Below are 25,888 nucleotides of genomic sequence, written 5' to 3'. Positions count from 1 at the left end.
ATACCTGCACTCTGCATCCACTTCCTTTCCAAAAAATGCTGAAAAGACAAAGCTGTGCACATCGTTGCTGACTTCTCTGTGGGCAGAAGTCCAGCTCAGCTACAGTACACATGGTGGAAAACCAGTGTGGCACATGATACTCTCCATCACTCCAAAAAGGGGCAACCTTTGTAGATTAGCCATGTCCTGGATTAACAAGATGCAATATCACAGTCTTTGGTTTCTTTTTTAAAGCCAGTCTGCCTGTGACAGCTAACAGAAGTACAAGTATGTCTGGAATGAATGAATGAATAAGTGAAATTCTGATGAAGGAATCAGTATCCCTGAGGTATACAACTTCTTCTGACATCAGAGAGGCTTTGGAATTCTTTTACTCTGTCTCTGTAGTGGGGATGAGTTCAGCTGTGGAAATATGATTATCTTTCTCCTGTTAGCCTTTAAATCAGTAGTGTTAGTATGAAATACAGCAAAATTTTACTAATTACAAAGACACTTCAAATTTTATTGAATGGTGCTACATCCAAAGACTGCATATGAGCTTCACACCTTTAATGTGCTGTTTCAACATGTCTACACCAACTTTGTCATCTTCAACTATACACTGGGTTTATAATTTTGTAATACCATAGCCCAGTGGGACAAGTTCTGACATGCTCCCAAACAAAACCAAGCCACCTGAATACTGTGAACATAATCTTCCATTTCACCATATCAGTGTCATCTTCCCATGGCTTCACATCAAGGAAAGATTTGTCTATCATTTTTTTTTCTTTGCGTCATACTGGGCCAAATGTTCCTCTCTGATCCTTTAGGCTTCCTTACATTCCTCTTCATCATCAGATCCAAGAAGATCAATATCTTCATCGTCAAGACTGGAATATAGTTCAGCTGATGTGAACGTCTTCAACACCAGGAGGACTATAGTAACCAAGTGGCTTCTTCACTCCTGGGAGATTAGTTTTTTTTTTCTTTTTCATATAATCTAATGTAGTTGTACCAACACACAGCATAGCAGTCCTCAGCAGGAGATGGTCAAGAAAGAGCGTGCACTTGTACAAACTCTTATCATAACAGTAGATGCCCTGCTCTTCACTGTTGCAGTATTCTTTACCATAGGGATCGCCTGCCTATGATATCCCAGTGCTTGCCCAGTACACCAAAGCCTTATGACTTTACATGCACCATACATCACACTTGGGGTCCACACTGAGGAAGTAGGGCATAAAGGTGATGTACAGATGCAGTTACTAAGAACTGAATTTCCCCAGTAGACAACAATCTCCACAGGACAAAAAGTCTATGCACATCTAGAAGAAGAAAATGCAGAAGGAAAGGAGAAACCCTCAGCCAGAAGAGAATCCAAAACAAAAAGAGGTTTGGAGGGAGGAAGCGGGTGAATACTGAAACAGTGAAGAGAAGGACATCTACTGTTATGGTAAGATTTTATATAACTGTACTGCATCATTCTATATCACTGTTGCCATAGGGAGAGTACAAAAGCTCAAGAAACAGAATGGGAGGCGGATGGTTGAGAAGAGCCCTCAACAAACGCATGCAAAATGTCTCTAGCAAAACCTGCTCTGGCCCTAGAGACCATATCCAATTTATAATGCTTAGTAAAAGTATACATTGAAGACCAAGTAGCAGTTTCAAGGATGGAATTGGTGTACAACCCCTTGAAGAAAGCGCCAGAAGAGGCAACGGGCACAGTGGAATGAGCCCTAACAGAAGTAGACCGAGATTTGCCATGCAAAGAATAACAAAAAGCAATGCCCTTAGATATCCAGGGGGAGATATTCTACTAAACCCAATGTCCTGGGATGAAAAGAACCAAAACCTGGCCACATTTATGAATGGACTTAGTATTATCCAAACAGTGCCTGAGCTGTCTGTGCAAATCCAAGGTAAGCAAATCCCTCTCAGTAGAAGACTGAGGAGAAGAGAAAAAGGAAGGGTGCTATCAATGACTCATTAACAACTTTGGGCATAAAAGGAGGATTAGTACAAAGGGACACCCTAATCCTGTGAAAAAACAAAAAAGGAGGGATTGCCATAAGGGCCTTAAGCACAGAATCCCTCCATGTAGAAAGTACAGCTGTGAACAATTACCATAAATGTAGATGTTCGAGTGTATTCACTGTTGCAGTCCTCACATATGGATTATCTGGCTCCTGGTAGCCCTCAGTCGGCCCGAATACCAGAGTCCTTGGTATATGACATTGGCTGCCGCCAGTTGTAAAACTGATGTGAGTACGTCAGGTATAAAGGGAGGCAGCCAACACCATTTCCTCAGTTTTTCTTGCCTTAACTGTCAGGAGCCCCCAAAAGAAGGCTAACCCAGGAATGCTAGCACCCTGGATACATGTCATACAAAAAATAAATATAGTCTGTGCCTTAGGAAAAAAAAAGGGAATGGAGGGTTGGAAACCAGGACTACAACAGTGAATACACATAAACATCTACATTTATGGTAAGTGTACATAAACTGTACTATGTTCTTCGTATTTCACTGTTGCAGTCCTCACATATGGGTTGATTCCCAAAGCCCAGTAAGAAGACAAAGGGGGGAGGAAGGATCACAGATTAAGGGTTGGGTAAGGAGGCCCTGCAAAACTGCAGAGGCAAAACCAGCCCTGGATTTAGAAAACAAAGGTAGATTGTAACGCTTTGTGAAAGTATGGACAGAAGACCAAGTAGCTGCTTCTAGAATGTCCTTAGTAGGCACACCTCTCAGAAAGGCTGCAGAGGTAGAGGCTGCTCTAGTAAAATGGGTCCTAATACCCTGAGGGGGAACCTTCCCATGCTGCAGGTAACAAAAGTGAATACAATGAGCAATCCATTTGGAGATGGTTAGTTTTGAAATAACTTTACCCTGAGCCCCAAGAGCAAAACTGACCAATAACTGTTCAGATTTACAAAAGGACTTAGTCCTGTCTAAGTAAAATCTCAGCTGTCTATGCACATCAAGAGAGTGCAGAATCCTTTCCCCTTTATTTTGGGGATTGTTGAAAAATGTAGGCAGGTGAATAGACTGGTTAAGGGTTAAACTGGAAACTACCTTAGGCATAAAGGAGGGATTAGTTCTCAGACCCGATCTGAGTGAAAAATAATGAAAGGTTCTACTGCCATTAGGGCTTGCAGCTCTGATACCTTTCTAGCAGAAGTAATAGCTAAAAGGAAAGCAGTCTTCCAGGATAGAAACTTCAAATCTGCAGAGGCAGCTGGTTCAAAGGGAGGCAGAGTAAGTTTTTCCAGGACAAAATTTAGATCCCAAGCAGGAGTAGGAGCTCTTCTGGGAGGTCTAAGATTACTATATCTCCCCTCAGGAACTGCTTCATCGAGGGGTGAGAAAAAATGTGTTGCTCAAAAGAACGTTGTGTCTTCTGGCTTTTCCCGGTTAGGGGTCGCCACAGCGGAACTCCGGTCCGCTAATGATTGGCAGTAGATTTTTACGTGCCGAGTTGCCAGCTCTGATGCACAACCTTCAACGAAGGTATACCCATTCACGCATGCCTCCACACAGAAGACGCTCTAGCTGAGAATCAAACAGGACAACGTCGTACTGTGAGGTGACAATGCTACCGCAGTACCAACACCGCAGTTGGGTTGCTCAAAAGAACAATGAGCCAAAATTGCTGAAGCGTGAATTTTGATTGAAGAAAAGGAAAGTCCACGATTAAGCAGTCCTGCTAGGTAGTCAAGAATGAGAGAGAAAGAGAAGGATGAGAAGAGTCTTCTCCTTTAGCCAGCATCCAAGAGCAAAATCTCTTCCATTTATCTGCACAGGATTTTCTGGTGCTAGGCCCCTGGCCTCATGAAGAACTTCAACCACCTGTTGGGAAAGATTTAAAGTACTAGCCAGACAGTTAAATGCAGAGTTTGGAGATGAGGATGAAGGAACATTCCCCCTCCCTGAGTCAACAGATCTGGTACTAGGGGAAGATGCCAAGGCTGAGCCTAGGAAAGGCTGCGAAGGAGGGGATACCAATGCAGTCTGGGCAATCTGGTGCTATGAGAATAGCATTTGGTTTTTCGTCCCTTATCTTTAGCAGCACTCTGGGAAGAAGAGGCAAAGGACGGAATGCATAAACAGAGATGTGACATGGGAAGGACAACGTATTCACCCTCCAAGCTTTGTTGTGAAACTCCCTGATGCAGAAGGTTGGAAGGATATGATTGGTGTGAGAGTAGAAAAGATCCACTTGTGGGGTGCCCCAATGATAAGTGATGCGATGGAAAATATCCCTTTCAGTTGCCACTCGTGAGGATGCAGAGCATGTCTGCTCAAATGATCCGCCAAGGAGTTCAGCCTCCCTGGAAGATACTGGGCTGTTAGATGTAAGCCCATGGATGCTGCTATGGACCATAGTCTCATGTTTTGTCCGCAAAAGGGGTAAGAATGAGTCCCCCCTTGCTTGTTGATGTACCACATGACTGTGGCATCATCTGTCCTGATCAGCAGAGTCCCAGGGTAGAGTAGGCCCTTGAAAGCCAGCAAGGCCTGCTGCACTGCCATCAATTATTTTAAGTTTATGTACAGATAAATCTGCTGGGTGCTCCAAGTCCCCTGTATGCCTCTGCCCTCAAGATGGGCCCCCCCATGCAACATCTGAGGCATCCGTGGTGACAGTCTGGTTGGCAGACGATGAGCAGAAAGACAGACCCTTGTTCTGAGAACAGGCTGTCGCCCACCAGAGGATCTCCATTTGTCGACAGGGAATCAGGGGAAGAATCAAGTCTAAGTCCTGTGTGTGTTGACACCAAAGATTCTTAAGGTACCATTGAAGTTTTCTCATATGCAGCCTTGCATACGGGATCATCAAAGTACATGAAGCCATGAACCCCAGTGCTTGCAGGAATTGTCCTGCAGAGAGTTGGGTCATGCCTGCCAAGTTCATGAAGTAAGCAGAAAGATCTTCTTGCTTCTGTTGAGGGAGGAATACCATCTGGGTGGCTGTATTCAGACTCGCTCCCTGGTAAACAATCTCCCTTGAAGGAACCAACTTTGACTTCTTTTTTGTTGAGAGTGTAACCCAAAGAGGTGAGAATGTTCTTCACAAAATCCAAATCCTTTTCTAGTTGCTCTGGGGAGTTTGCTTGAATGAGACAGTCGGACAGGTAAGTATAAATTTGAATGCTTCTCTGCCTGCAAAAAGCAATGGCTGGAGCCAGGTACTTCGTAAAAACTCTGGGAGCAGTAGATAAGCCAAAGGGCAATGCAGAGAACTGAAAGTGCTGCTCCCCAGCCATGAAGTGAAGGAACAGCCTGCAACTTTCCCTTATTGGGATGTGCAGATAAGTCTTCTTGAGATCCAAAATTACCAGCCATGAATCCTTGCCCAGCATTGGTATTAATTGTTGAAGGGTGAGCATCGTGAATTTGGGAATCACCAGAAAAGTGTTTAGAATGGACAGATCCAGAATAGGGCACCAGGTGCCCCCTTTCTTGTGTACCAGAAAAAGCCTTGAATAAAAAACTAGGCCTGCCTAATTTGCAAGAACTGGCTCTATGGCCCCCATAGTCAGTAGAGAAGAAATCTGAGTTCCTACTGCTGTCCTGAGAGCTTTGGGTATGTCTGGGTACCTTTGTAAAACAGGGAAGGTGTGAAAGTAAAACTTGTAACCTAAGTTTACTGTACTGAGCACCCATTTGTCATCTGTGATGGTAGAGCATATCTCTGCGAACCTGGCTAAGACAAAAGGATAATAAGATAATTCCCCAAAGGAAATCCAGGGTACGCAGAGGTAGGCACAAGAAGGCCGGAGTCATTGAGAATGTTTGCTTTGGGAAGCTGGCTTTGAACTCCCCAGTTTAGCAGAAGAAGAATGCCATTGTTTAGCCCTTTGAGGGGCAGAAGCCTGCCCACTGGAAGATCTGAAACACCTAGGCCTAGAGCGACCCTGCTCATCAGGATCAGGGAAAGACCAATTCTTGGAAGGATAATGCCTACTAAACCGAGGAGGCTGAACCCGAAGGAAATCTTTTACAGCTTGCATAGATTTTGCCTTATCCTCCAACTTCTTCAGTGCCTCCTCAGCCTTATTACCAAAAATATTGTCCTTGTGCAAAGGAACATCCAGCAATTTAGATTTAACTGGTTCAGAAAGAGACTGCTCCCTGAGCCAAGCATGCCTTCTAATTATGTAACCAGTGGCTGCTGATCTGCAGGAAGCCTCCAAAGTGTCAAAACCACAATGAAGTGAATGCTTATTAACTAAACTGGCAGAATTCAGTAAGTCTTGTAAATTTTTGTTCTCTGTCATGGAAGGAATATCTCCAAGTTTAGCCTTAATAGCCTTCAAAGTATACAGCTGATACTTAAGCATGTGAAAAAGACAATTCATGGATCTAATGGCAAGAGATGCAGAAGTGTAGACTTTTTTACCCCACCTGTCCAAGGCCCTAGATTTTTTATCAGAAGGCACAGGGTTTTTAGCAATAGTAGCCTTAACACCCTTAGGGCCTTGAGAAATAATTTCTGGATCAGCAGTAGGGTTTTTAAAAAGGAATTGATGAGATTCAGGAACCCTGTAATACCTATCTGGTTTTCTGGGGGCAGGAGGAACAGAATTAGGAGTTAAAGAATTTTCCATGAAAACATCATCCACAACTTCCAAAACTGGAGGTATAGCCAGAGGCTTATGCTGTGGCAAATCTAAAAACTGTCGGATTCTTTTCTTAGACTGTGGAAAATCCTGACATTCCCATTTAAAATGCTTCCTTAGAGTATTCAAAGTACCCCCAAAGAAAAAATTCTCTGCAGGGGAGGCAGAAGGGATACCAGTCCTCAGCATCAGAATCCTCAAATCCAGAAAAAAAGTTGAGAATTTCTTTCTTCACCAGCAGACATACTGGAAATCTTAGAATCTGAGACAGGCAAAACATTAGGAGATAATTCCCTAGACCTTTTTGATGGGGGGGTTGAGAGCCCCTAATCAGGGAAAGAAGATCACCTGCCATCTTTACCAATTGGGACTGAGGTACAAGAGGGGAGGCCGCCTGCTTGTGAGTAGGTTTGCGGCTGGAAGGTTTACTAGCAATCCGGAGGGACTCAGGAGGCCTAACAACTACAGAAGTCTGAATTAAGGTAGTTGGTCTGGTTCTGGTCTCATGTCAAAAAGAAGAGGTGTCAAAAGCCAGTGCCTGCAAAGTGGCTCCGGACCCATCTGAGGCAGTGACAGGCAGAGGGTCTGAAGATGAAATAGCATGTGGCATGGAGGACTCCATAAAGGTCTCGGTAGAGGCTTGTGGCTGAAAATCTGCAGACTACAGGGGCTGCGAAAGCACCTCCGTGAATACCGTTGTGCTGATGACCAATTTCACCAGTGTGTCATCAGTAGATTTAACCCTAGGCCTGTTGCAGTCCTCGTCTTTGCGTTTCCTAGGTATATCCAAAGTCGGGAGACCAGAAGATGCCATACCGACGAACGTAGGCCAGACTCCGATATGCTTATACAAAATCTTAGCTCTACGGCGTATGATATGCGGGTTACAGGAAGCACAGAGATCGCAGTTAGGGATATTGTGATCAAGGCCCAAACAAGTTATATAATAAGAATGGAAATCTCGGTGCGGAATCTGTTTTACACAGGTAAGACCGTTATTAGCCTTATCTGACATTCATTAAAGCAAGAAAAGAGGATCCCCAATGGGGTACTTATCTGAAGGCGTCATCAACTTGGTAGTCCGAAAGTGAAACGAAGATAAACAGCCGACCAGCACTAGTGCAAATTGCATTTGCTTCTGGCTCTGTGGCAAGAAAGACTGAGGAAATGGCGTCGGCTGCCTCCCTTTATACCTGACGTACTGACATCAGTTTTACAACCGGCGGCAGCCAACGTCATATACCAAGGACTCTGCATTCGCGCCGATTGAGGGTTACCGGGAGCCGAATAACCCATATGTGAGGACTGCAACAGTGAAACACAAAGAACATCAGCCAGCAACAAAAAATAGTTGTCATGTCTCAGTGAAGCATCCATTTGTGAGCCTATGTTTTGGACATGCTCAGAGTGTGTCACTAGATTGTGCACTGAAGGAATGTACACTGCTTGAAGAGTTAACTGATAATTGAGAGCCACCCCCTAGGCCTGAAGAACCATCTGGCACAGGAGGTAAGATTTTGTGCCTCCCTGCTTGTTGACATACCACATCAATGTAATGTTGTCTGTGTACACCTTCAAGGGGCCTGAAGACAACATGGGGTTAAAAGCTTGAAGGGTCAGAATTAGAGTTCGCATCTCTTTGATGTTGATGTGGTCTGATTTCTGATGGGGGGTACAAATACCCTGAACTTTCTGGTGACCACAAGAAGCCCCCCACCTCATGTCTAAGGCATCAGTAAACAGTTCTTGAGAAGGGACAGGAGGCTGAAAGGGCAGGCCTTGGTTTGAAAGGAAACTGCTGAATCCACCAGCCAAACTCCTTTTTTAGACAAAGGAGCAGAGGTACACTAAAATCTAGAGGGTAGCAATGCTGAAGCCAAACTGACTTGAGGTACCATTGAAGCGTCAGCATAGTTTAAGGGTGGGGGGCTGTCAAAGAGAAGCAGGCTTATCAGATAAAGGAGGCTTCTGGCCCACAGAAACCCGAGAAGCCTTTTTTTTTTTTTAAACACCTTTATTAAATTATCACTTTGTTGTGACACAGGCACGTTTACATTTATACAAAAGTAATCAACCTTTTTTAATGAGTTAAAATTAATAAACATTATGCTTCACATAGGGTCCCTATTAAGTAAATGAAAAGTGGAAATGTCGAACGGACAAATAAACAAAAAGGCTGTTCCTCAATATCGCTATTGTAAGGTCGCGGTACAATGAAGGCTGGAAATTTTGCACTTTCTTCACTGTAGTGCAATCTCGGAGTTTTATATATTATTAGCGGAGGATGTGGGGGGCTGTGCCCCCCACAATATTCATTTTGAGGAATGGCCTTTTAGTTTATTTGGCCGTGTAACATTTCCACTTTTTGTTTAATAGGGAAGCCTTCACATATATTGCTATATATCATATAACCCAAGCAAAATTATATAAATTATTCAATTCCTGACCCCCTTTTTTTTTTAAAACAAGAAACATCTTTATTAAACCATCACTTACATCACTTACGACATAAGCATTCATGCATTTATATAAATGAAAACAAACTACACAGACACAATCCCAGTTGCAAACATTTTACATCACAAACTATACTGACACACTCCAGTTGCAAACATTACACATCACTTATAATCCACCCAAACATTTTCAGTCAAACATTGCAGCTAATTTAAGTCCTGCCTTCTTTTAAACGTCACTCCTCCTCTGTATGTATTGTTCCCACAATTCCTATTTTTCCTATGTAGTTTGCTCCCTTTTCTAGTGATCTCAATTCCAGTTGTTTTATCTCTGTTACTATACTCACTACTTCCAATATAGTTTGTTTAGATTCTGATTTCCATTTTCTAGTAATTGCTTTTTTGGCAGCCACCATAATTAGACACATCAAGGCCTTACCATGTCTACACAATTCAGATTCTGTATCACAGTTCAGAAAAATCATCTCCCTCGTCAGACCAATCTGCCCACCCAGCATCTCTGACAGTGCATCCAGCAGGGAATCTTTATAGTCTGCCAACTCACTACACTCCCATAAAACATGTTCTCAGTCACCTCTTCCTTCCTCATCACACTGCCAACATTTGTTATCTACCTGAGGAAAAATTCTCTGGAGCCTACTTAGGGTATAAAAATATCTATGTAAACATTTCAAAGCAGAAATCCTAAATCTTCTACATTTTGTTGCATATTTGGGAGACAAACATATATCCTCCCATTGTTTCTTTGTGAATTGCTTATCAGGTCTGTCTTCCCAATCCTTTCTAACCTCATCTGATTAATTCTTATAGTTATCATGCAATGTTTTAACTAATTATTCCTTTTTAATGGCAGCTTCTCTTCTAGATTCTACTAAAAACTCTACCAGTGCTGGTCTTTCATTTAGGACCCCCCTGTTTCTTTCCCTTTGCCTATACTCTGAAATAAATCCTTGTTAGGGAAGGAAATCTCTAACCTGCACTACAAATAAGTTCTTGGGTCTTCCCATTCTATTACCTTTCCCTATAATTGTTTTCTCCCAATTCCTTGGTTCCTTTGCCAGTTTTCTCCAATATATTCCATCCCCCTCTTGCCTATTGTCTGTGTCCCTAATTGCAGTCATCCCTATCGGCAGAATCTCCTTTCTCCATTCCAGTGCTGGTTTAGTTCTTACAATACTTTGTGGATATAATTTTCTGTATAACTATTGTTATTATCCTTAAAGGTCTGCATCCAAAATCCCAGTCTCTCCTTGTTTTCTGAGCTTTCCCTCTGTTTCAACATTATCCCTTTCCACTCTGAATTATAGTTTTCTGCTTGTGCTATGTATAAGAGCCTTAACTGTGTAGCTCTGAAATACCCCTTCAATTTGGGTAATCACAATCCACCCTGGCCTACTGGGAGAATCAGCTTAAACCACTTGACTCCTGCCATCTTCCCCTCCCAGATAAAGTCCTTCAGCTCTTTATTAATTGCTATCCACAACTTCTAGAAACCAGAGAAGCCTTAGCAGAAGAGGCTCTCCTACCACTCTTCCTGCCCTTGGAGGCCTGGCAAGGCTGTCAGCGGAAAAAAACAGACCTAGAAGGATAATTACTCTGAAACTTAAGGATAGGAGATACAAAAATATGTTTAAGGGCATGGAAGGCTTTGCCTTTTTCTTGAAGAAACAAACAGGTCTGTAGCGGCAGTCCCAAAGAGATGTTTATTATCCAAAGGAGCATCCAACAATGCCTCTTGACAGACCCATAAACCACAGCCACTTGAGAAGCAGAACCTATAAAAGGTAAGGCAGAGGATTTGCCTTCAGATTCAGGGAGGGCAAAGACAACCTGAGAAGCCTGAGTAATCAAGGACAGGGCATTTCTGGTCATGTGGGTCTGGTAAATAAAACCCCTAAATGCCAAAGTAGAAGCAGTGTATACCCTCTTACCAATCCTGTCCATTGCCCTACTATCATTATCAGAGGGCAAGAGCTTAGAAGGCTTGTCAGAAGAGACTGACACCATAGCAGGACCAGCACAGGGATATTGAGATAAAAGTCGACAATCTTCACAGACTTTATGGAATCAAGTTTTGTAGGAACAGGAGGTGGAAAATCAGGAGACTTGGAGGCAGCAATGAAAGCATCTAACAAGGCAGCCAACGCAGGACGAACTGCCAATGACTTAGGAGTGTCCGTCTGAAGCAACTCATATCTCTTTGAAATATCAAAGACTTCAGAGGAATCCCAAAGTATTCCATCATCCTAGCAATTGTGTCCTCAAAGGACAATTCCTCACAAGGAGACCCAGGGCTAACAGACTCCTCATCAGAACCATAAGCCAAAGGTGAAGGCATCCGAGAAGAATAAGAATGGTGCACACTGCATAACTTGACCTGGCCAAAGCTTTTGACACAATTCCCCACTCAGGATTAGCAGAAAAGCTAAAAACTGGGAATAAACACTTATGTCACCTGCTGGATTGCCAGCTAGCTCACAGATAGGGCAGATATGTTCAAAATAGGTGAAGTTGCATCCAGAGAGACCAGTCACCAGTGGAGCCTCCCAAGGTTCTGTGCTGGGACCTCTCCTGTTTGACATCTACTTTCATCAAAAGTAAAAGTCAATACCAAAGATCTCTGGCTGACTATGTCTGCAGATGACTGAAAGCAAGGAAAAGTCATTGAATCCACAAATGACCGAACTATCCTGCAAAATGGTTTATCCCAAATAAACAACTGGTGCCAAAATCATGGTCTGAAACTAAATGACAAAAAATTAATTACTATCTCCTTTGGGAAGTCATCTACCCCAGGAAACTACCACATCGACAATACACCCTGTGACGACCATGCCCTGGCCCAGAAATACTTGTGATGACCATGCCCTGGCCCAGCAATCAAGGAGCCTCAATCCTCACCACCAACACCAGTCGTCTCATAGAAGAGAAAAGGATAACTAATACACACAGTAAAGTACAATTTCCCTTATGTGCACACAGAGATCACAGTCAGTCTGGGGCTGGTTGCTCCTTTGCTCACCAGGTCCCCAATAAGACTCACTGGCACAGCTATAGGGTCCAGGTCTCAGCCTAACTGGGCAAGCTAAAACCTCCAGGACCCTCTCTGTCCAACCAGTGCTTCGTTTCCCTGCCAAGTAGCTGACACAACACACACACACTTTGAAATGAGTATTTATACAACTTCACATACATTCCTGGGAAAGGCTGACACAGATTCTCCAACTGTGCCCTTTTACCTAGACTATATGGTTGTAATTACTGCCACCACCCAGTTAATAATATCAGCTACTAAAAGGCCCTTAAAAGGGTGTCCAATTATTACTGTGCAATATTTATATCCAATGGTAGTATGACTAACAGTCAAGGCTTACTTTAGAGTGGCCTATTACAATAACCTCTATAAATATGCAATGTACTCTAGAGATTATCTCTACACAAATCAGCCACAGGTAGAAGGTTTTAAAAATATTTAATAACAAATAGTTAAAACACAAGACAAAACTACTGCACCACAGAGATATCTAAGAGTTCACAGATCACACTAGAAACTTAAAATAATACAGTAGAACAGGTGTGATTTCAAAGAAAAATACCTAATTAATCTTTACTAGCTTTAACTATTCCTAAAAGAAATCACAGTGCTAAAACTTACATCTGAGCATAAGGCAGAATGCTGATAAGTTAGATGTCCAAAGTCAAAATGCTTCCAGTCTCTTGGGAGAAATAGTATTTAAACATTACTAACAAACATGTCTCTAAGGCCATCCCAAATGACATAATGTTTGACACTTAGGTTTTCCCAGTATTCATATTGCATCATCTTAACACCTGATCTGAGTTCTCAGGCCACAAACTGCATTATTTAGCACTCTAACACCTGCACAGAAACTTACAACAATAGAAGACATTTTACATGTATATTCTAACCAAAACTAGAGCAATAAAGCGGTTCCCCTTCAAACCATCGAACGTTTAAAACATCAAAGTTCAGATAATCGAGACCAGAACATCGAGTTTGAAAACATCGAAGGTTTGAAGGGGAAGAAAAAGGTAAGTGTAGGTGGGGAATGTTTGTGCTTTTGCAGGGCACCAGGTGCCCTGCATACTGTGTGTGGCTATGTGCCATCTGTGTGATGGCATTACAGATAGGGTTCGGAAAATCTCCTGTTTAGCGCTTCTGCATATAGCGCTAAACAGAAGATTTCCCTTTACTCCACTGTAGTGCGGTCTCAGAGTTGGATTATTAAAGTAGGAGGGTGCAGGGGGCATACAATTGTTAAAAGTTATTTATTTATTTTTGGTTACACTTATAAGCTTCAATGTTTCAAAATTTGATGTTCTGGTCTCGATGATCAGAATTTCGATGGTTAGAAGTGGAACCCAATAAAGCACATTCCACATCTTAATTCTGGTCATAAACTTTAGCCTTAAAACAATGGGCATGAAACCTTCATCCAGCCACAGTGGAGCCAAATTCTAACATTAAAGAGATTCATAAGATCTTTTCAACTTAAAAAGACACATTTGAAATACTTGGCTTGGTTTTCCTTACAGCAGATGGCAATGTTGCAACAATCTTGAAGTTCACATTTTACAGTGTTTTCTTACATTTAAAAACACACACTTGTATTTTACATTTATTTATACAGTTGATAGAATTATGTATCAAATTCTATTTGACTAGGATGGCAGCCTTAGCCCATCTCTCCCCAATCGTCACACATATCCCAAGAGCTGAGCCGGTTGTTTGGGATGGGAACTTATGCCAATGACCTAATGCTTGACCAGTATGTGTCTATTGTTGTAATAAAGCTCGTCTATATTTTACAGCTTTTAAACAAAGGGACTGTGTCTAGATCTAGGGATGTCATGCTCAGCCATCATTAGGCCAATCATTAAATATAATGCCCCCTTGGCATGTATCTGTCCAGAGACGTGCAACAGCTGTAATACCCACAGAGATATCTTACTAAAAGGATACAAGGCTTAAACAGCATGTCCTACATGGACCAACTCAAAGCCCTCTCACTATAATCAGTATCCTACAGACGGCTAAGAGGTGACATAGCATACAAGGCATCCTCCAACCCATTACTGATGAATTTAATGCACATCAGCAGGTCAAATGGCATCAGAAATATTCAGTTTAGGGATCTAAACTTCTGCAACATTAACAGAATGGTTTGGAGAGTAGGTATATCTCACAGAGGATACCGTTACTGTGGAACAGACTCTCCATCCACATAAAACAAAGTGCATCCCTATCCATATTCAAGAATAACTTCGATCTATGGATAGGAAACAGAAAATTTACCCCAAGACTACCCCCTGTATTATTAACTGACACAGGCAGCTCCTAAATGCTTTATCCCATGTGTGGGTCCTCTCAGATTACTTATGCTATAATCCCAATTATTCTCATTATGGATAATATATCATTTTGACCATGGGATGTGTAAGGTCAGTCTATAACCAAATGGTACAAGTTATTTCAAGCACAAAGAGGGAAACTGACTAGGCTTAAAATGGCTCACAAGGGAGGCTAACCTAGTACTTGCCAATGAACAAGTTAAGAGAATGATGTACCTCTCTGAACTACATGAAAAGAGACATGGAGGAGCTCTCAGATTATACAACCCAGGCAGGTATGACCCTAGCACTGAGCAGCATCCTACAATCACCCAGAAGGATACCACAAAAAGAAAATGTCTGATTTCAACAACTGGCTAAGTTTCTGGTGTCATTCTAAGGGGATCCAGTATCTGTCTGCCTGGGAAGACATGACTGACCAACCTTGATGCTTTGCCAGAGATGGCCTGCATCTGTCACCTCTGGGCTTCCAGATACTGGCCAGGCTCTTGCCACAACTACAGTGCCTTTTTTAGGTGGTGCTCCAAAGACCAGATTACCACCATGACAGCTACAAACAAATGCAATCTGAGGGTCATGCTGCTCAATGCTAGAAGTTTAAATGCACTCACTAAAAGCACTCCTTAAAATGGAGAACATCAACATCTGTGCTGTAACAGAGACCTTGTGCAAGGCAGCAGAAAGCACCCTTGCACTACCAGGCTATAACTCATTCCACACCTTTCGGACCTAGAACTTGGACCGAAGCTCCAAAGGCGGAGGTGTTTCCATATTCATAAAGGATGCTCACACCTGCAGACTGGTAGCCCAACATAACACATCTGAGATACTTCAGGTGCAGCTAACACTGGATAAGACAGCGATTCAGGGCATAGCTTGCTATAGGTCGTCAACCATGTGCCAAGACTCACAGTCCACATTCTTAAGCACCCTGGTGAATATCAGGGTCCAACCTAACACTCTCATATTGGGTGACTTCAACTACCCCTCCATTAAATGGGAAAACTACTCATGTACCAATACACTTGCCCAACATTTCCTGGACTTCATTAATTCCAATGCCCTGGACCAGATCGTTCTTACCCCCACTAGACGTAGCAATATCCCTGACCTGGTCATTACTAACATGGGTGACCGTCGCTCTACAGCAATAGTCAACTCCTCCCTGGTTAGATCTGACCACAAACTAATCACCTTGGAAATTCACATCCCTCCCCACCCACCTCTCCCCCCTGCAAAGGTAACCACCATGAAAAACTTCTCCAAAGCTAACTTTGGGCTCCTAAAAACAGAGGTGGCTAACTTCACGGCACCTATGCAAATGGGGAATAGTTGCATGACCACTGAATCATACATCAATGCATTGTACGAACATGTACACAAATGCATGGATCTCACCATACCCAATAGAACCAAGATGCTCTCCTCCAAAAAAAGGAAGCCAATCTGGTGGCCCCCTGCCATAAACAAACTCTACAACAGAAGGAGGAAACTGATGCTGAATAAGGCGAAGTCCCAAGAATGGAAAAACTCCCTTATCAGCCTCAACAAAAAGTTGAGATCCCTCATCAAATCCTCTAAAGCTAGCTATGAAAAAAAAATTGCAGCAGATAGTAAAAACAACCACAAGGCCTTCTTTACTTATGTAAAAAATCTCCATGGCAATACCCAGATTTGGTCCAAGCTACTGCACAATGGTACCTCCTATACCAAGCCAACAGATATTGCCAATATACTGGCCGACAGATTCAGTGCCAACTTTATCCCCCCAAGAACCAATCACAATACCAGTAGATTGCCAGGCACCCAGTATTACTGCTGCACAAGTTAAAACAGCGCTGTCCAAGGCTAAGAATACAGCTTCTATGGGACCTGATAATATCCCTGGCTGCATTCTACATGAACTACAGAATGAACTGGCACCTCACCTGTGTGCCCTGTTCAATCACAACCTCACCTCAGGCTATGTCCTTACCAAATGGCACACTTCTACAGTCATCCCTCTCCACAAAGGAGGAGCGACTACAGACCCTGGGAACTATCCCCCCATTAGCCTGATGAGTCTGACATGCAAAGATATGGAATGCATCATCATGGACCTAATAAACAAGGATATAGGGAATCTCCAAACTCTGGATCCTACACAGTTTGGTTTTGTGAAGGGTAGGTCATGCCTGCTCAACTTGGTCGACTTCTTTGAGTCAGTCACCAGAGCTGTGGATGAAGGCAAGGTGGTTCATACAGCCTACCTTGATCTGGCCAAGGCCTTTGATACCATTCCCCACTCAGGAATCATAGAAAAACTCATTAAGCTAGGCATCAACCCCTATATCACTAGGTGGGTTGCAAACTGGCTCACAGTGTGAAAGTAGCTGACTCCACGTCAGACTGCTGACCAGTCATGAGTGGAGTCCCACAGGGTTCAGTTCTGGGTCCTCTCCTGTTTGGTATCTACTTCTCTGAAGTCCAGGCCAACACAAAGGGACTCTGGCTGACAAAGTTGGCAGACAATTGCAAGTTGGGAGCTATTATTAACTCCCCAAGTGATGTTGACATCCTACAGAAAGGCCTCACTGAGACCAACGACTGGTATCAGAACCATGGCCTTAAGCTCAATGCCAAAAAATGTGTCATTATCTCCCTTGGTAAAAACCCAGTTCCCTTGAATTACCACATCTATGGTAGTCCACTGAACACAGAAGGCGTTCTAAGAGATCTGGGAACACAGGTTGACAGCAACTTCTCTAATGACCACCACATTGCCACTGTGGTCAGAAAGCCCTTCTATGCGGCACATCTCATTACTAAGGGTTTTGCATCCAGGAAGAAAGAGGTCATTATCTCCCTCTACTCATCCCTCAGGCCAATCATCGAGTACAATTCCCCATTTGGCATGTACCACACTAGATACCTGCAACAACTGGAGAGGTCGCAAAAGTACCTCACAAAGAGGATCCTAGGCCTTAAACACTTGTCCTATATGGACAGACCCAAAAAACTCCAACTATTCTCTGTCTCACATCGCCTTAGAGGCAAACTCTGCTTGACTTATAAAGCCATGTCTGACCCAGCTCTGTTAGAAATGCTACATCTAAATAAATCCCAATCTCTCCACACCACATGCTCCAATGACCTCAACCTCACTACCACAATCATCAGAACATGCTGGGGGGACAAGTTCATAACCCAGAGACTGCCCATGCTATGGAACAGACTTCCCATACATGTCAAGCAGAGCACCTCACTGGCTCTCTTCAACAGAAATCTTGATGAGTGGATGGGAAATAGAAAATTTGCCCTGGGGATCACTCCATTGGCTCTACTCGACAGAGGCACTGGGAACTAATGTCAGGTGGTACGATGCCAGGGTAATCCTATCTGCTAGGCTTGTAAAGGCTTCAGGGTCATTAGCCTAGAACACACCTATAAACCTATGGAATCTTAAATGAAGTGGCATTTTTGAAGATGTAACAGGAGTGCTTGAATAACTGACCATACATGCAGTGCATGCAGCTTACCTTGCATTTGGTAAGGCATTTAACATAAGTAAATAACTGAGGAACTAAAGGCAATAAATGTCATTCCAGACACAAACATATGAGTAAAGCACTAGTTAAGCAACAAGAAACAAGTCAAGGTAGATTATCAATCTGTCCTGATGGGGCTTACCAGTCTGTCCAGAGGCTAATTCTTTTTGGACTACTTTTAGCCTTAGAAATGGAAAACATGCTCTAAATAGTAAGCTATGTAGATAACTGCAAATGAAGTAGCAGGATTAATTTAATAAAACATGTCAAGGTTGTGTTTCCTCCATGGAATACAGAAATACTGCCCTGACTTCAGCCCATGTGATCAGGACTCAGTTAGTGACCTTTGCACTAGAGGAGTTTACCGTTAGAGGGACAGGAATGAAGGAGTTGTCCCACTCACCTGTACAAAGGGGGGTGTACTGGGGAGGAATGCCACTTCATCTTGCTGGTAATGATGCAGAGTGCACCTCTCAACCTACTAGAGCAAGAAATCTGGAAAGGGACATAAACAAGGGGGGCAATTTTTAAATATTACTCTTACAAACTTAGAAAGTTAGTAGAATAACAGGTCCAAAACTCAAAATGCTTCTCATTATTTTATGACTTCTGCTATACAAACATGTTAACAGCTACACAGAGTCAGCTGTACCCACCATGAAGTACAGAGCTAACTCAAAAAGCAGGCCACCCTTGTGGAATCACATCATCAACAGGCTGTATAACAGAAGAAAGAAAATCATGACAAAAATTAGGAAGTGCAGCACCCAGCAAGATAAAGGCACTTTTATCAAATAAACAAACAACTCAGAGGACAAATAAAGTCGTCCAAAACCAAATTTGAGGTAAATTTGGCCTCCTAGCCCAAGGGCAATCACAAACATTCTTTAGCTATATCTGTAACCTCAAAGGCAATACACAACTGTGTGCACAGCTCATTGTAAATGGAGCCACCTACACTGAGCCTGAGGGTGACTCTGTCACCGCTGTTCTTTTGTCTTGCCTTAACCCATTAAGCTGTCTACTAGCAGATTACGTCATGGCTACAATTTGGCTCCCAGAAAACAACAGTCATCCCTCTGCACAAATGTGGGCCATCTACAGATCCTGAAAACTATAGACCCATAAGTCTCATTAGTCTCATATGCAAAGCCATGGAAAGAATTATCATGGAAATTATCAATAATGACATAAGAAACCTCCAGACATTGGACCCAACCCAATTTGGTTACATCAAGGGCAAGTCATGCCTACTCACCTTGGTGAACTTTTTTGAGAAGGTCACCAAAGCAATGGATGAGGGAAAAATGGTTCACACTGCCGACCTTAACCTGGCCAAATCATTTAACATGACCCCCATTCAGGCATTGTTGACAAATTAAGAAGTTAGGTACAAAGCCTTATGTAACTCGGAGGATAGCCAGCTGGCTCACTGACAGGACCCAAGAAGTTAGACTTGGGAAGTCTACCTCTACAAAGATGCCAGTCACAAGCAGAGTCTCTCAGGGATTGGTTCTGGGACCACTCCTTTTTGGCATTTACTTCTATGAAGTCAAGGCCAATACCAATGGCCTCTAGCTGACTAAATTTGCAGATGATTGCAAATTAGGATCTCTCATTAAATCTCACCGACACAAATGTTCTCCAGGAGGAGCTGACACAAACAATTGCTGCCAGTGCCATGGACTAAAACTAAATGCCAAAAAATGCATAATAGTAATCTTTAGAAAGTCATCTAGCCCTGGTAACTATCTTGATAACACACCCCTAAGAGCTGACCCGGTAGTTAGGGACTTGGGGACAGTCAGACAGTGATCTAACCTTTGACTATTACATGCCTACAATAGTGAGGAAATCATTCTATGTTGTGCAACTTATAAATAAATAAACCTATGGCATTTAGGTCCAAGGAGGTCCTTTTTCTACTGTATTTAGCATTCATCAGACCTATCATTGAGTACAATGTCCCCTTTGGTATGTACCTAACCAGACATATCCAATAATTAGAACATCCACAGAGGTTCCTCACTAGCAGAATACAGGGCATAAGTACTATTTCCTATAGAGACCACCTCAAGGCCTCCATATTCTGTCAACTACAAGCTACTGAGGGGAGGTCTATGCATGGCATACAAGGTATTTTTAGATCCCACTCTGATGGACCTCCTGCATATCTGCAAAACAAACAGCATCAGAATTACCCATTCAGGAGACTTAAACCTTGCCTGTAATATAAATAGGAACTGCTGGCGAGACAGGTATGTATTCAAAAGAATACCCCTTCTCTGGAACAGGCTCCCTATCCATGTGAAGCCGAATTCCTCCCTAACACAATTCAAGTGTAACTTGGACAACTGGATGGGGAACAGGAAATTCATCCCTGGTTTGGCATCTATGTCTCTAACTGGCACAGGCAGCCCATAAATGTTTCACCTCCCAAGCCCCTGTTACACTTATCAGGGGTACCAGAACTTGTCAGAGATTTGGGATGTATGGCTAAGCTTAAAAAGGCCGATGTGGTCATTAGCCTAGTTAATACCCATCAATCTATGAACCTGTAACAGGCACTGTTTGCCAGAGAGCAGATATGAAAGTCTGAGCTGAACTGACACATTTAAAAAAGCTGCAGGTAGGGCAATACATTATGCTGTGAGACCCAAGGAGAAGATGGAATTACAAAAGCTGGAAGTACTGGAATGTAGATTAAAGTGAAGTGGAAATAATTTGACAAACAGGGAAAGGAAAGGAAAGTATAGGGTCACAGGTCATGAGGCAGATTGCGACCTACTGGCCTTCTAGAATGCTCACAGCTCCAGGGTTTGGGTTCCATCATGACCACAAAATGTCACTATCTACATGGAGTTTGGCATGCTCTTCATATACAAGGGTTTTGTCTGGGAATTCTAGTTACTTCTCAAAAACATGCTGTTTGCTTGGCTGCACTGAACCATGCATACATATGCTGTATTTGTCCCTATACTTGTTGTCTGGATTGTGAATGAAAAGGATCTGAGAAGGACCAGTTAATTTATAAGTTCATAGGTTAGTACTAAGGTAAATGCCCTTGTGGGCCATTTTAAGCTTAGCCAATTACCCCATGAGAGTTTCAAAGCCTGCACCTTGCGTCTGTAAGGCAAAACCTTAAACATTATGCCAACCCCCCACCCAATGTGTATGTCCTTGTACATAGTCTGCACTGGAAGATATTGTGGAAGATATTGTGGATTTTTACTTTGCCTTGTTATATTAAAGGATCTTTTTGGAGACCTAGCAGCTGTTTGATCTCTTCATCTGCTTATTTTGAAAGCCTTTGTTTACGTGCTTCCGGGTCCTGTCGTGCCAAGTGGTTTTTATTCTTGGTTGGATTTTGCTTTTAGTTTTGGTGTTTTTTAGTCTGCACTAATTCTATCAGTGTTTCTGGGACTTCAGTATATTGCAGTACTGCCCAAATCAGCTTTTTCACACTCTTCCTCCAAGTCTGGGAATGCTCATTTGGGCTCCTCCTTCATCTGTAGACCCTTCGCCACTATCTGTCTCGCTAACAACATTGGATTGACCATGCTACTTCCTGATAAACTGTTAAAAAATAAAATACCCATGCACTGGTTGGGAGGGTGGCCTAATGGTTAAGGTATTTGCCTTGCAAGCACAAGGTGCAGGGTTTGAGTCACACAAGGGATAATTGGCTAGGCTTAAAATGGCTCGCAAGGGCAGTTAGCTTAGTACTAATCTATGAACCTATGAACCTATGTGTCCTTGAAAGTTTATTGCACAGCATTTGCAGTTTGAGTAATGTACCTTTTTCTCTAATTTAACAAAAGTTTTCTAGAGCTTGCATTTGCTCCGCCTGTTGCATCTCAATTGTGAGTTTTTAAAAAGGACTGGATCAAACATGTCTTAGTATGTTAAGAAGAGATCACTTCTGAAAAGTTAAATTGGATACAGATGAATAACTATACCTCCTGGAATCTTTGTAAGTGAATTATACTTGCTAGTACCAAGATTTTTTCAAGTTAGAACTAGAAAAGTGCACAAAAGCTTCCTAAGTGTGAAGCTTCAAGGCTACAGAATAAAGTATTGTTCTCGATAAGAGGACAGATTCACGAATAATATCAGGGAGCAATGACTTTAAAGGAATAGACATGCTCTTTAATTTGTTATACTACTGATTAGGCCTTTTTGTTTCCCCTCCTCCACAGCTTACCATTGTCTGCCATGGGTGCCTGTCCTCATAAACTGATCCACCCAGCTTTCCTGCACCAGCCCAGGACTTATTCTGACTTATGCTCATAGCCAGTAAGGAGAATGATGTGATCTAGTGCAGTGTCACACAGTTACTGAATGGTATTTTTAACTTTATCCTCTAGCTTTCTGTTTCTCATATGTATGCCTGCAACAACCAGTGGGGTGGATCTGCAAAGGGTACTCTCTGCATATTGTTCTAACTCCAAGGTTAACTCTGCCATGTTCACCCATTCAAAATTAGGGACCACACTTTTGTAAATTCTCGGCTTCTACCAGACATCTAGTACAAGGTGAGTCCAGGTGAACACTGTATCATCTAGGATAGGCATGCCCGGTCTATGACCCAGATGACCTAGATTCAGTTAGTGTCTCAGATGTAACAAGGTGTGGCAGAAGGCCACACCTTGGGATACCCGAGACACTAATCAAATCTAGATCACCTGGGCCATAGTCAGGGCTTTATGCATCTATGCCCTGGCCAAAACTATTAACGGAATCTCAGTAACATCCAGTTTAGGATTAGTTTAGCTGCTCTAAATGCACTGAATGCTGGGATATGATCCAGATCATCCCACATTCCTGAATTAGAATATGCAGGTAAGAGCAGAATGAATAGTCAAAACTTAACTCACCATCTGCTACTGTCCCCAGCATCCTTGGGTTTACCTTCTGTCATGCACTTGACCATTACTGTTGTAACTGAACTGCATATTTTTCCAAATTTAACAATGCTCCACTTCTTAACATTAAGACTGATGTCATTATGACTAAATCAGGTGTGTAGCTCGTCGAAGCCCGTTTTACAGGACACTTGTGGCGATGATAAAACTCTCTATTCTGCCTGCATATTTTATTCACTTTCATGTTCGGCAAAAGAGGACAGGAATAGCAGAAGAACCCCTGCGGGAATGCCAGTTATTACTTCCTGATGTGATAGTGTCAGACATCAGCAGCACAATAATCTAGTTGGGAGATGCACAGCTTCGTGCCCAAAGGAAGGCTGGAGAAGGTGACCATAGATAGCAGGCTGTCCCAAAGGGTGAAGACTGAACAATTTAATAGCCCAATGAGGAAGACAGTCAAAACCTTTAAATAGAAAGGGGCGGATACCTGAAGTCACACAGAACCACCAGATTATTATGATAATGTTATCACAACAACGATAACATATGACAATCCCGAATTGTCTAAGCAGCCATTGTACCCAGCAAGGCATCGGACATACCATCCTGAATGCCTGAGGAGACAACTTCACAAGATGAATTTAAATTCATGAGTAAAGCACATGCCAAATCAGAGAAAAATTAAAAGTGCTGTTAAAATGAGCATCAGAACTCATTACTTTCAATAAATAAAGCACTGATAAATAATACAGCACTGCCATACAACAGTATTTTGGAAAAGCATGACAACATTCATACTCAGGCATGATGGCTTTCTTTCAACTACACTGGCTGAAAGAAAACAATGTCTACTCAGCAGCTAGATAAAGTGCATTTTGCAAAGTTATTTGAAATATATAATGTTAAGCAATTATTTACTTTTCTCCAAGTCTTACAGACAGTTTGCTTCCCAGTCTTTTGAACCTTATCGCTCCTCCTCATACTGCACTTACTTCCTAGACTCTTACTCTTTCTCCCCCTCTCACACCCCACCTCCATTTAGCTTCCTGCTCATTTCCATAATTTCACCTTTCAAATCTCTCATCATTTTTAAGCTGCATTACTACTTGTCTGCCTGTAAATTATTACTAACCTCAAAAAAACAGCCCAGTTTGATCTTTTCCCTACAGCCAACATGCTACATTAACTTTTATTGCATTTTATTTTTCTATTCAATAATTAGCCAATTTATATTAACTTCTTTCTTGCTTTTTTGCATTAAAATGCTGTGTTCATGTATGAAGTATTTAAAAATCATGTAAATAAACTCAAGTATAGATGTTTTTACCCTGCAATTATAAATGTGCATCACGTGCAACTTAAGTGTAGAAGTTTTCTCCCCAGGCCTCCACTGAAAATGGGTTTTAACTAGTTGGACTTTTCCCGGCCAACAAAGACAACTAAATAAATAAGCTGATGTTCATGTCATTTTCTTTCCACGGTTTAAAAAGTGAAAGGAAAGGAAAAATAGTTGAGGGGTTAGTAAAACAAGAGTAGATTTGTATCTGCATGCCAGATGGGAATAATACAAGCTGTAGTAAGTGAAAGATGCATTGTAACAAGCTGCAGTAAGTGAAAGATGCATACACTGTAAGATTGCACCCTGCTTACTAAATTTACTTGTATTCAGTGTACATTGAAGGAAAAAAAAAACTTCCACAAATTCTAGCAAAACACGCACACGCACACACACACACACACACACACACACACACACACACACACACACACACACACACACACACACACACACACACAGTACATTTTATATACAGTACACAAACACCCAGAGGAAATGTAATTTTTGTCCTGCAATTAGTAATGTCTTTCAGCTTTTCCCGGTTAGGGGTCGCCACAGCAGATCACTGGTCCACTTATGATTGGCAGTGGAGTTTTACAGTGTTGAGTTGTCAGCCTGGTTGCCCATCCTTCAAAGAAAGCACACCCACTCACGCACCTACCTGCATGTCTCTAAGGTTCACGCGACCACACCCATCATTGCAACCCTCCAAAAATTCTTCATCATCCAAGAAAGCATCCATTTTGTCAGTTTCCATGACTCCTGTTTCATCCACACAAGTCAACCCATTATATTTTCAACATGCTCCATTATTTGTTTTTCTTCCCTGTGATTACCTTCCCCATCCACTTCCTACCTCCACAATTCCTTCACCTAATCCTGTCACCAGCTCAGGTCCTGTATTATCTATTATCTTCCGCACCACTACTTTCACTCTTGTTTCGCCAGCTCCCCACACTAATTATTTTAATTAGTTGTACATACTCCGACAAATTTTTAACTCAACTGCAGGACGCTCTACAGTGCAGTACCTATATAACCACCTGGCTGTTGAGGATAACAAAAAGATCCACAATGAATACCTGGGCGAATCTTTCAATCCATCAGCTCCAAACAAACAATTGGATTGGTCAGTACAGTTTATAAAGCTTCTTGTGTATCCATCACCTTCAGCAGAAACAGCAGCCTTTCTGGTTTATGTTCTAAAAATACATACTCCTCACTGTACATACAGAGATTTTCAATAGTGACTTTAATTATTTTTTAACTTGTTCCTTCATGACGAGCATCACATCAACTGTTATTGTTGTTTAGCACTGTGCAGTTAATTAAAAAAAAAAAAAAAATGTTTATATACCAATTATGCCAAGACCGATATCCAACTACATCTTCCAAAAATGGTAACAGTATAAATATGTAACTTGCCAAAAATTTCACATTCCCTTTAAAACCTACATACTATGAAAGTCCTATCAGACATTGCACTCCTCTTCGACCTTCATAGTGACCTGAACACATTCCTCCTTGCGCGTTGGCAATAGTGACTGCTCAGAAAACTTTGCAAAATTGCATTTAGTTTTTAGCAAAGAAAGTAAGCACAATCGAGCATCCTTACAACTGACAATTACGTGTCAAGTACCTGAAGGGAAAGTTTCAACATCCACTGTGCGCTGTGTAATAAACAAGACCAAGCTGAAA

At 42.2% G+C, this 25,888-nt stretch overlaps 1 protein-coding gene and 1 pseudogene across 1 annotated transcript in view; both read right to left on the bottom strand.

Moving 5' to 3' along the window:
• CGNL1 (cingulin like 1) overlaps positions 1-25,888 on the bottom strand; it is a 1,082,391-nt gene that overhangs the window by 456,593 nt on the left and 599,910 nt on the right. The gene's annotated exons all lie outside the window — the stretch shown is intronic.
• On the bottom strand, positions 495-24,947 carry LOC122807519 (annotated as a pseudogene).

The sequence above is a fragment of the Protopterus annectens genome, chromosome 7.part1, assembly GCF_019279795.1.
Source record: "Protopterus annectens isolate FY-2018-M chromosome 7.part1, PAN1.0, whole genome shotgun sequence".
NCBI lineage: Eukaryota > Metazoa > Chordata > Ceratodontiformes > Protopteridae > Protopterus > Protopterus annectens.
The sequence above is the reverse complement of the archived record's forward strand: the minus strand, read 5'-3'. Positions and strand labels throughout refer to the sequence as shown.